Below are 12,971 nucleotides of genomic sequence, written 5' to 3' on the forward strand. Positions count from 1 at the left end.
TTTGATGAGGCGCAACAGGACGCCATGCGGGGGATGGACCTCATGCTGGGGAAGGAGCACCGTCATGAAGCCACACTGCGAGCAGCAAGATACCAGCAAGCGCTACGGCGATATCACTGTCGCAACATCCTCCCTAGGACTCTCGAGGTAGGTGACCTCGTACTCAGGCGGGTGCTCTCCAGGGAAGGGCTGCATAAGCTCTCGCCCATGTAGGAGGGCCTGTTCAAGGTTGTTCATGTTTCCAAGCCTGGCGTCGCACGCCTGGAGACTCAGGAGGGGGTACCCATCCCAAACGCGTGGAATATCCAGCATCTCCAAAAGTTTTACCCCTGAAGAAAGGCCTGGTGCCTGTGAAGCTCGCTTCCCGAAGAAAGGCCCGATGCCTGTTAAGCTTGCCGCCCGAAGAAAGGCCTGGTGCCTATGAAGAAGGCCCAGTGCCTGTGAAGCTCGCCGCCCGTGACACTCTCACGTAATAACGAGTTTGGTTTGTACACACCCCGAAGTCTCCGAAGAGCCGCCCTCGGACCTTGGGGGCTCCCTCCCACACCTAGTGGCAGCACTTAGTTCCGCGCTGGTGAGAAGACATCGAAGACTAGACTAGGTGCCGGACGCGGCTTTTCATTTGCTTTCGGCAGTTGGCTTGTTCTCCCTTGTTTGAACCTTTATTGAAGTTGCTTCTGGTGTTATTTGCCGTCTTCTGCCCTTGTTCTCTGTTTTCAGCTTTTGTCTGACTCATTCTATCTCTCGCAAACCTCGCGAGGGGGCTGCGCGGGCGCCCTCGTGAGCCCTTCCTCTCTTGTTTTTCACGAGGCTCTCTCATTTGAGTTTGCAGTGGGAGCACCCCTCCCAGTCCATGCCCCTCGGGCATCGCGACGCAAAGCACTGGGCCATAGCCGGCAACCCTCGCGACCAACGTTCGGAAATGATTCTCCCATCAGATTTTTTTGCAGCTCTTAAGGCGCCCGACAAGGCCTGAGGCAGGCACCTCATGAGGCGAAAACTACAGCAAACGTCCCAAGCACATGAACAATAAATGTAGTACGATAATTAGGGGATCGTAGTCTGTTGCATGCCCCCACGGGGCCCCATACTTCTCTCTCTCTCTCTCGATGCAGGAAAAGGAGGAAAACAAAATAAAAGCAGCACGCGCCTTGCGACAGCTCGCGAGGAGGGATCTGCGTCATCCTCCCGAGCTTAATCAGACTCCGCCTCGAGCTTCGGCGGAGCGCGGTGATGGGACGACCCACTACCACCCTCGAAGCGGGCGTGGCGGCGTGGTGGTTGATCGCGGCCACCACTGGAGGAGCTGTCGTCGTCGGAGGAGCCGCTGAAGCTCGACGAGCTGCAGTCGCCACCGGGAGCAGGTTCGCCTTCGCCCTCGTCACGGCCATCGCCAAGGCCGAGCACCTCGTCACCATCATCGTCTTCAGGGCAGCACCCAACACGGCGGCCATCTTCTCTGAACACCCTCACGTAGAGGGTCGCGTCACCGTCATACTTGAAGTGGAGGGTGCACCGCCTGCCTAGGCCACGCGCGCGGGCAAACATCTGCCAACCCTGGGTCAGGGCTACATTGCCGGCGATGGAGATCTCCACCGCGACCCAGGAGGCCCTGCTACAGCAGTCGTCCGTCTGCAACCAAAGCCCGCCGGGGCCAGCGTCTGGCAGTACGCCGGCGAAGAAGCGAGGGAGCTGGAGCCAGTTGCCGGCCGGGTTATCCGACCACACAACGAACTCTGGCAGCACCTCTGCCGAATGGAAGCGCGTCCGGGGAGGCCGTGCAGCCACAGCACACCTTCCCCCATCGATCGGACCGCCTCGACATGGGCGGCCACCACCGCGTGAAGGGTCACCGCCGCGACCACGGAAAGCCACGGCAGGGGTCGCGAGATGCTTGCGAGGATGAATGCGGCTACGCTTGGGCGGAGAAGAGCCAGGGCCTTCCCGGCGAGCCTTCCCCTTATCCGCAGCCAAGAACCTATTCACGAGCGCCATGGGGCGCTGCAAGCAACAGGAGCAAGGAGGGAGAAGAAGCAGGCGGAGCAAGAGAAGATGGGCAACGGGGGCTTTTGCCCCTCCCCATTTATAGTCCAGGGGAGGCCAACCGTCGACCTCCATGATCCCAGGTAATGATGACTCTTTTTGCATGCAGTAGGGACTCGTCAAATCGGGCAGTTGCCGATGCAGCATGGGAAAGTGGAGACGCCCATGTCCAATCATTTGGCATGCGTCAACCAAGGCCGCAGGCTGTGAGGGCCCGCGGTGCTCCGTACTTGCCCTTTGGCTTCACTGCTAATCCAAGTCCGAGCGCGCCTTGGGCCCGGGGGCTACTGTCGGTGTTCTGGGAATGGGGGTCCCCAGACCTACCTGCCTGTGGCCTGCAGCGTGGCTCAAACAATGGCCCAGTGCGGCCCATCTTCATCGACCAACACTCAAGACCCTTGCGAGGGGCCATGCCTCGCGGGGCGGACGACACGAGGCCTCCTCAGGGGCGGACTCACCAGGCAGGCTCGCGAGGAGGCGGAGAGATCAAGGCAAGGGGTACCTCGCGAGGTGCTCATGACGTAAGCCATGACGATCAAGACCAAGCGGGCACCAGGCGGGCGCCAGCTTGGGCGGTGTCTTCGTTTCCTCTTTGGTGCAAAGGAGGCGAGCGCAGGCGCGGAGTACCGAGGCATCAGGCAAAGGTTTCCATATCGGTGCAACGAGACCAAGACCAACATGATGGAGGTCACCGTGGAGCCCAAGACAACGTCATCACCAGCACCTTTGGCAGTCAAAGACCACCTTTAGTGAGGATAGCTTGTACTAGTTGTCCCCTTTCAAAATGGCCGTTGTTGGATCCCTTCCCGCTCAATATTTGGGAAGAGGACCAAGGCCTCTATAAATAGAGATAGCCACCATAGTAGAGAGCATCTGATCCGAACCCAACTCATCTACACATCACCAAGCACAAGAACACCTCTCCTCACGAGGCTGTTCTTCCTCTATACTATTCATCATAAGCCCAAGAGGCAATCCACCACACCACACACTGGATTAGGGTATTACACCACAATGGTGGCCCGAACCAGTATAAACCTTATGTCTCTTGTATTGTTCATCGATCTAGTTTAGCAATCGCGGCGAGGCTGAGGGCATGTTTTGATAGGGAGAAGATCGTCGTGCGCACCCCAGTGTTTGAACCTTAAGGGTTTTGCCGGAACCCGATATCCAACAAATACCATGGCACCACGCCAGGCATCATGTTTTCCAAGCATGTATTTCATTTTTGTATAGTTGTTAACCCAGTAAACGACGCGTTTGTGGTTGACTACACACATTTCCTTGAAATCTCCTTCCATTCCTTGTAAAAGGCATGAGAATTTACTAAATAGCACGAGCATGGTTTTCTAGACCGTTCTTGTGCACCTTTTCATGCACCGATTGTTCGAATTTGAATTATGTGCATTAATGCCTAGAAAATGCACATAATCCCCTAAGTATGGTAAATGAGCTCGGAAAAATGTCAAATTTGCACACGTTGCATTGGAGGGGGTATGTTGATCGTTGGAAAAAAACTGAATGACAAACTAGGACAGAAATTTGGATTCCCTTCAATCTTGGTGATTTCCCTCTCGAAAGCATGGAACTTCCTCGATAATGGTTCAGTTTAGGAAGGGCGTGCATGACGACATAAACCAAACCTTCTTAGCTTTTTACTAGGGCATGGTGAGGCCATACCATGGTGCCATGCCAGGCGTCATGTTTTTCAAGCATGTATTTCATTTTTCTATAGTTGATAACCTAGTAAATGACGCGTTTGTGGTTGACTATTGCCACACATTCCCTTGAAATCCCTGCCCATTCCTTGTAAAAGGCATGAGAATTTACTAAATACCAGGAGTATGGTTTTCCAGACTGTTCTTTTCAACCTTTTCATGCATCGATTGTTCAAATTTGAATTATGTGGATTAATGCCTAGAAAATGCACATAATCCCTTAAATATGGTAAATGAGCCCGAAAAAATGCCAAATTTGAACACGTTCATTCAAGGGGTTATGTTGATTGTAGAAAGAACTGAATGACAAACCAGGAAGTAAACTTGGATTCCCAACCCCTTCAATCTTGGAAACTGAATGAAAAACTAGGCGTCATGCTCCGATCATGGGTTTCCACACCGTTCTCGTGCACCTTTTCATGCTCTGATTGTTTGAATTAGAATTATTTGCATTAATGCCCAGAAAATGCACATAATCCCCAAAATATTGTAAATGAACCCAGAAAAGTGCCAAATTTGAACACGATGATTTGCAGGTTGTTCATCGTAGAAAAAAACTCATGGACAAAGGACAAAGGAAATTTGGATTCCCCTTTAATCTCGGTGATTTACTATCGCACATGATTCATCTCCGTCGCCTCTGCGAATCGTGTGTGTTCACTCACACATGCAAAAGGAAAAAAAGAAAACCCTCGACCACTTAGTCCCCACCCACTCGCCGCGGACTCCTCCACAACTTTGCACCTCATCAACTTCTATCGCGATGGCCACCCAACGGGTGTCATCGGCTGGCGGAGGTCACGCTCCAAACGGCACGGGGATTCGCCCCTACCGATTTCCACTGCCTATCTGCACCGACGTTCCAGACTCTAGTCGATTGGAGTTTTCTGTGGGATTGGGCTGGGGATTTTTCTCATGGAGAAGGTAATCAATTTAGCGAAATATTCACTCAACTCTTATCGCAGTCCGTCCACCGCTGTTAATCAACCAGCGGAAATCACCGTAGATTCATTTCTCTTCTAGCTGATTCGAGGGTTTTCATTCATGTGTCCACAGTGCAAGCACAAATCGGGCAAGTATGGTCACGGCCAGTCGAAAATGAAGTTCTATCTCACCATTTCGGATGACTTCAGGGAGCGCTCGATATGTTCAATCTCACTCTACCACGGTCAGCATGGCCTAAATTTGTGAACATATACCGCTTGTTCCAACATTTGAATAAAAGGTACAGTGCCACGTGCAGCCTAGATGTCGAAGCCAATTTTGCCCCCTATATTAGGCAAATTTATGATGTATTTCTCATTCACTTACTCTCATATTTGCATCAAATCTTTGTTACATTATCTATTTTTAATTCTATATTTTTGTACTTTGCTTTCATCTATATATTGATCTGTTCTATCAGTTACTCCCATATTTGCATCTTGCTCTATTATTTTAATATCTCTAATTTACGATCTTAATTTTCATTTCAAGTAGTACATCCCTTGCTTTGCAAGAACATGAGTAGAAGGAAATCTTGGGCTTTACTTTGTTGATGACTCGATGGATGTCATATTGACAACGCAACATGAATTTACAATGACAGTTAGCGTAAAACTTGATAAAGATAGTCACTCCTATTTTGATGCGGACCTTTGGAGAAAAATGTCCAAGTGTTATGAACTGAAAGCTGGCAATAAAATTATAGTGCATGCACCACATCCTGGTCTAATTAACATGGATGTTTACTTCCCCAACGTCATCAGCCGATCAAAGTCTGATCGAGGTTAGTGTCCTTTCAACTTTATCCAGGCTGGCATATTACTTAGCAAAATTGGGGTATTTGTTCTAACTAATTGATCACTATTTAAGCAACCAATTGTGATTTCATTTTCTAACTCCGTTCCTAGGCAGTAACAAATTCTATTTACCAATTTATGCGCACTATATATTCTTCTGCCATGTTCTAGATAAATAATACATTTCCACATTTTAAGCAGGATATGTTGGATGCATAATGAACAATTTGTATGTTACTAAGCGTACCAAATTTCACTGGAAGGACTTGAAACATGTCATAAACTTTGTTGATAATCTGACAGAGATAGCACAACATATGCACGCTGGATTTTGGATGGGATTAATTATACCTATGGTGCACACATTGAACAAGACCAATTGTGTGCACAAAACGCTGGTACAAAGTCTTATTTTTAGGTTGATGGTCATAAACTATATATATCTTCAATGATATGTTACAATTGGTTTTTATTCTACATTCCAACAGAAATTGCCCGATGTAGCTGTTCCTGGATCGATTTCCCGGCGTGGTCAAATTACACTTGTGCCTAATAATAACGCCAAAGTGATGGCAAGGTACTGCATTTCCCGCATAAATGGAACCATTCAAATTAACAAGTTCTTGCTTGTCGTGGCAATGTATCCATATTGGAAAATTGGAGACGCTGTTCCACTCTTGCTCTACCAAGGCACAAGAGGGCTTTTCCTTTTCATTGATGAGATGCCGAGTCACCATGATCAAGCTGCTTCTAGTGGATAGTTGTGGTTGTTGGCCCTCAGCCTCTTAAAATGTGATAGTTGTTACTATGTTAAGTATGTAGATATGGACCATATGGTTGTCAAAACCGTGTTACGAAAATCCTCCTTTTGTCGAATAGTGTAACCACTATATATATGTTACTCAAATGTTGTTAGCTAAGTTCTTAAATTTTTATGGAAAGTATTAGTATGGTACACAGTTCATTGAGTTTAAGTGTGTGCCCGGTAGAGTTGTAGAGTAGAGGACGCCCATGTTTTGGACGTGGCGATCAGCACCGATTTCCAGAAGGCATTTGCATATTAATTTTCCATATTGCAAATTCACACACGTGTTAACATAAGGAATCATATGTGTAACTTACTAAACATCACACATGAGTACTCGCAGACGCATTGTGTGCGATACTCCTAGCCACCGCAAGTAACTAGTTTGCAATTTTCAAAGTTTTTTGTACACACATAATCACACACGAATTAACAGTAGTAACCGTCTGTGTTGTAATTCCTCATCGCAAACAGTTCATCCGAGTGGGCTGTTTGCCGCGTATCACACACATCTTGTTTACACGACTCATTTGTGTTCTTTTTGCTCATCGCAAACAGTTCATTTATGTGAACTGTATGCCGCATATCACACACATCTTGCTAAGTTGAACCATTTCTATTGTGTTTCCTAATCAAAAACAGTTCGTCCGAGTTAACCGTATGCCGTATATCACACACACCTTGATCTGGCTAACCATTTCTGTTGCACTCCCTAATAGCAAATTGTTCATCTGAGCAAACTGTATGCCATATACCGCACACACCTTGATATGGCTGCCCATTTCTGTTGTTCTATCTCATCGCAAGCAATTCGTATGGATCATCTGTGTGCCTTGCATCGCACACACAACTAAAATCTAAACTGTGTTTGATGTCTCTGCCATCGCAAATGTTTTGCATCTTTTTTGACGGTTTTTACATCACCATTTGCGATTAATGCACCACACACAGTTTTGTCAAAGGCTCTCTGATCGTAGTGTCATGTTAGCAGCATCTTGCAGTTGTGCGACCTAAATTTGGTTGTTATACTTTGAGATATAATCGTCAGAAGTCAATTGCTATAACATGGAGAGTGTTGAAAATATGGCCTAAAGGCAATAATATTGTATTATTATAATTTTGTTTTCATAATTAAGAGATTATATTTGATGCTATAACTGTTATGATCCTGGAACATGTGATTTAGTGGAAAACTCAGATGCACGTGTGGAATAATAAATAGTGAAGAATGGTTTCCTAGTCTCGCCTCTAAGACTGGCTCAAGTGTTGTTGGTGATCATGTTTTCTGGGTCTTAGGATATCGTTAAGTGTAACGATAGTCCTAAAATAACATTGAGAGTATGATGTTACAAGAACGTTCATATTGAATCAACCCAAAACTTGATTGTTATACTTTGAGATAATATCATCCGAAATCAATTGTTACAACATAGAGTGTTAGCATGTGTTTTAGTTCCTTAGACCATGAGAGTATCTGAAAGCACAAGTGCTCCCTTGATGGTTTTGGTGCAACATATATTTTGTTGGACTAATAGTTTTACCTAGTATATTTCAGACAAGTTCAACAGTGGCGTGGGAAGGACAAGAGGATATGGACCCCCTTCAAAATGCTAAGGAAATGGATTGGCAAAAAAGATCAAGACTCTTTATTTTTGGTTAAGTGATCCAAGATCAAATTGAGTCCGTAGGAAAGCCAATACTATTAAAAGGGGATGAGGTGTTGCTTAATGATCTACTTGCTCAAAGTGCTTAGTGATATTGCTCCAAAACCCTCAACCACTTTCTCCATCCAAATATGTCCAAACCCCACAAGCCAACTCGGCCCCACCGAAATTTCCTATCCGAAGCCACGAGTTCTTCTGGACTTAGCCACTGCCAAAACCTAATAAGTCGGATCCACCGATATGGATCTCAGTCTCACCGAGCTGGCCTTGCCAACTCCCTTTTGCTCATTGCTTCACTTTGGTCCCACAGAGTTGATGCAATCGGTACCATCAAGATGGCTTGCTGACTCTCTGTTGCTTATTGATTCACTTCGTCCCACTGAGTTGATGCAATCGGTACCATCGTGTCGGCGTTCTGGGAACGGGGGTCCCCAGACTTGCCTGCCTGCGGCCTGCGGCGTGGCTCAAGGGGCGGCCCAGCATGGCCCATCTTCATCAGCACGAGCTCAAGACCCTCGCGAGGGGCCAAGCCTCGCGAGGCGGACGACAGGAAGCTTCCTCAGGCACGGCCTCGCCAGGCTGGCTCGCGAGGAGGCGGAGAGATCAAGGCGGGGTACCTCACGAGGTGCCCATGACGCAAGCCATGACGACCAAGGGCGCCAGGCGGGTGCCAGCCCGCGCAGTGTCCTTCTTTCCTCTTTGGTGCAAAGGGAGCAAGCGCAGGCGAGAGCATCAAGCAAAGGCATCCATTTTGGTGCAACAAGACCAAGACCAGCACAACGGCAGGATGGAGGTCATCGTGGAGCCCAAGCCGGCGTCACCACCAGAGCCTTTAGCAGGCGAGGACCAACTTGAGTCAGGATAAATGTACTAGATGTTCCCCTTCAAAATGGCCAATTGTTGGCGCCCTTCCTTCTCAATATTTGGGAGGAGGCCCAGGGCCTTTGCCTATAAATAGGACTAGCCACCACAAGATAGAGGGGAGAGATAGAGAAAAGAAAGGGGATCCTCACCAGGAAACCAGTAGAGAGAGCGACTGAACTCCCCCTAGTAGTTCATCGCACCAGCCAAGAACAGACCCTCGCGAGGCTGTTCTCCCTTGTATTGTCCATCATTAGCCCAAGAGGCAATCCACCACACCACACACTGGAGTAGGGTATTACACCGCAATGGTGGACTGAACCAGTATAAACTCTGTGTCTCTTGTGTTGTTCCTTTGATTGCTTAGATCATAGCGAGGCGGTGAGGTGCAGGTAGGCAGAGGGTGAAATCTCCGCGCGCACCCTAGTGTTCGAATCTAGAGGGTCTGCCGGAAACCGAAATCCGACATTTGGCGCGCTAGGTAGGGGTGCGCCGGAATTCGCCTTCCGCCGCCCTGTTCTTCACCGACCATCGCATCCATGTCAGACGCTCGTCGGGCCCGCGCAGAGCGCCGAGCCGCTCTCGCTTCCCGCGTCGCCCAGAAGGCCCCCGTCGGCGGCTACCCCCGCCGTTCCCCGTCGCCTGCCGTCAACGCCGCCACCGGCCCGGCAGGGAATGAGCAGCAAGCATCGTCCCAGCATCCATCCATGAGGCGAGACGGCTGCACTGCCACTCCCTCGCTCGCCCCAGCTAGTTCTTCGTCCCGCGCGCCCTGCACGGCCATGGAGGCTCGAGCCGCGCTCATCACGGCAAACCAGCTCCTATGCTACCGCCCAGTCGACGACGTCTATGAAGAGTGGCTCGACCGCGTCGCCGAGCTCGTCCGCGCCGCAGGGGGCTCCCCCGCGCCGTCCTTCTCGCTGCACCGCGCCCCGCCCTGCGCGAGCAATGAAGCTCTGGGGGCGCCTCAGCCGCCTCCCCCTCAAGGAGGCGCCCTGGCCCCAAGGCGCATGGCCCCTGGACGGAACCCACCCCGTCCGGCACCAGCGCAGCAAGAGCGGAGTTGCCAAGAGGTTCCTCGCCCCCAAGAAGCTGCCCGAGTGCTCCCTGCTCCGGTCCATCACGACCACGCTCCTGTCCCAGCGCGCCAAGACCCCGCGCTGCTCCCAGCTGCAGCGCATGGGGGCCCACAAGACCAAGCTCCCCGTCACCAGAGGCCTCCCGTGACCATGGCAGGATGCCGCGCCTTCACCACCGGGCTGCGTAGTGTCGTGTGGCCCTGCAAGTTCAAGCCAGACCTGCCTTCTCGCTACGACGGCATGGCCGACCCTGCGGAGTTCCTCCAGCTCTACAAGCTGGGCATCGAAGCCACCAACGGGGACGAGAAGGTCATGGCGAATTGTTTTCCCATGGCACTCAAGGACGGGGCCCGCACCTGGCTCCTGTACCTGGCACCAGGCACGATCTCCTCTTGGGATGAGATGCGCACCCGTTTCATCGCCAACTTCCAAGGTACTCGCGAACGGCCACCTGCCGTGAGCGACATGCGCCGCATCAAGCAGCAACCAGGGGAGACCCTGCAGAAGTACATCCAGCGCTTCAACAACGCACGTATCAAGATTCCCAAGGTGACCGAGGAGGCCATCATCTCAGCCTTCTCCGACGGCGTGCGCGACGTCAAGATGAAGGAGGAGCTGGCGATGCATGAAGGTCTGTGCACTTCCTTGGAGCTGTTCAACTTGGCAACCAAGTGCGCAAGGGCTGAGGAAGGGCGCCTTTCCCTCCTCGAGCTGCCAGCCGCCGACCCAGAAGAGAAGAAATCCAAGGCCAAGGACGTGAAGCGCAAGGGGGCTGCCGTGCTCGCGGCAGAACCAGACACCAACCGGGGCAGAGATTAGCTCGAGTCTTTCAAGGGCAGCCGGTACTGTGTGTACCACGACCTCCACACCCACAACTCCAACGCATGCCAAGAGCTCCGAGCCGTGCGAGAAGGAAGGGTCGGCCGACGCCCTGACCGCAACAATCGCAGCTATGGCCGAGGAGGAGGAAGGAACATAGGACGCTGGGAAGACGCGGCCCTCACCAAGGGTGGCGCGACCGACCTCGCAAGGATCGCTGGCAGGATCAGCCTCGCGAGGGAGACTGGAGGGATCGGCCTCGCGAGGATCCCCTGCAAGGAAACGCAGGCCTCCCTCCACTGCCGCCGCAACCAAGGAGAAATGAGGACCATCATCAGGACGAGGGGGCTGGGGGCTTCGAGGAGCCGTGCGCGATCGCCTGCATCCTGGGCGGAGCTCAAGCCCCAGCCTCTCAACGCATCTTCAAGCAGTTCGCCCGCGCAGTGAATGCAGTCCTCCCTAAGCTTGAAGCCACGCGCCCCCTCAGGTGGTCTGCGTGCGCCATCACGTTCAGCTCAGCGGATCAGCTCAAGTGCGCGGCCACAGCCGGAGTCCTCCCAATGCTTTGCTCACCAGTCATCAGCAACGTGCAAGTCACCAGGACCCTCATCGATGGCGGGGTAGGGCTCAACGTCCTGTCCATAGAGACGTTCAACAATGTCCAAGTGCCTTATGATCAGCTTCAGCCAACCAAGCCTTTCTCCGGAGTCACCGACGGCTCCACAGTTCCAATTGGGCAGGTCCGCCTCCCTGTCACCTTCGGGGCGTGCAACAACTACCGCACCGAGCTCATCTACTTCGACGTTGCCCACATTCGCCTACCGTACAATGCCATCCTCGGCTACCCAGCTCTCGCCAAGTTCATGGCCATGACTCATCACGGCTACAACGTCCTCAAGATGCCAGGGAGCGGTGGAGTCATCACGGTGCCTTGTGAAGAAAGAGACGCGGTGTGCTCCCTGGAACGAGCTTTTCAGGCTGCATCACTTGAAGACCCAGATCGCGGGAGCGGGAGGCTCCCTGAGATTGCCCCCAAGAAGAAGAAGACATCGCCTGGCCCGACCCCTTAGGAGGCAGGCCCCTCTGGGTCTGCACCTGCTCAGGGGGTACCTCCTTCTGTCACATAGGGAGGCGCGCCCGGCGCCCTCCTCAAGCAGGGCTCGGGGGCTCCCACCTGGAGGGCCACCGACCTTGCTAAGGTCATGAGGGAGGCGCTTGGGCACCACTTGGAGGCGTGTTTTAGAACACGTTTCCCTCAGGAAGGAGCAAAGCAAGGAGGGCCAAACCCTCAAGAGTTCGTCAGTCAGATCACATAGGAGTTGCAGGAGTCAAGAGTCATGAGTGGCAGCAGCCGCTTACCCACCGCAGCTCCCCATCCAGGTGAGGATGGCGGGCTACGCGTCTGCATCGACATCCCAGGGCTCAACTGAGTCGCCTCTCAGGAGCGCTTCTAGCCCTCACGTGTGGGGCGCTGCGGAGGCCCACCCCACAGCTACGTTCGCATGCCCTACGGCTTGCCGATCGCGGCTGCGGTGCGCCAGTGCCTCATGAGGAGCATCCTGGAGGCTCAGGAGGCCAGGCATTCTGCAGTCCTGGCGGAGATGGAGATGGTTAGTGAGGAGCCACCAGCGCCTTCGGAACCTCCCGAGGCTCCTGGGCCTGGGGGCTCGTGAAGATCAGCTCACGCAGCCCGCTACGTCTGCTACTTCAACACCCCTTCGTCGCCAACACTATCAGGTGACATCTTTCAAGTTTCGTTTCCAGCTGGGAGCACCCTCAGGGCTGCATCATTCCCAGGCCGTGTGGGTCCGTCCCTGCGGCGTGTATCCCTTTTGCTTGTGTTCTTAGCTTACTTTGTTGCGGGCGCCCCTCGGGCTGCATCATCCCCAAGTCGCTCGGGTCAGACCCAGCGACGTGTACCCCTCTTGCGTTTATTTTCGGGCCATGCATTCGACCCATCATGCTTGTTATTTGGTGCCTGTCCGTGGCACCTCTTCTTCCTTGATGTCGGAAGCTTGCGCGTTAAAGGGGGGTACCTGAGCATCGTGACTCAGGGCTCCTATCGGCTCTCCATCCCTCACCCTCTGGCTTTGCCCACGGCATCGCGCCCCAGCAAACCAGTGACGGTTGAGACTAGCTCGAGGGCCGGGACCCAAGGACGTAGAGCATCGACATCTAACCAAGCTTGCGCGTTAAAGGGG

The sequence above is a fragment of the Triticum dicoccoides genome, chromosome 2B (genome assembly GCF_002162155.2).
Source record: "Triticum dicoccoides isolate Atlit2015 ecotype Zavitan chromosome 2B, WEW_v2.0, whole genome shotgun sequence".
NCBI lineage: Eukaryota > Viridiplantae > Streptophyta > Magnoliopsida > Poales > Poaceae > Triticum > Triticum dicoccoides.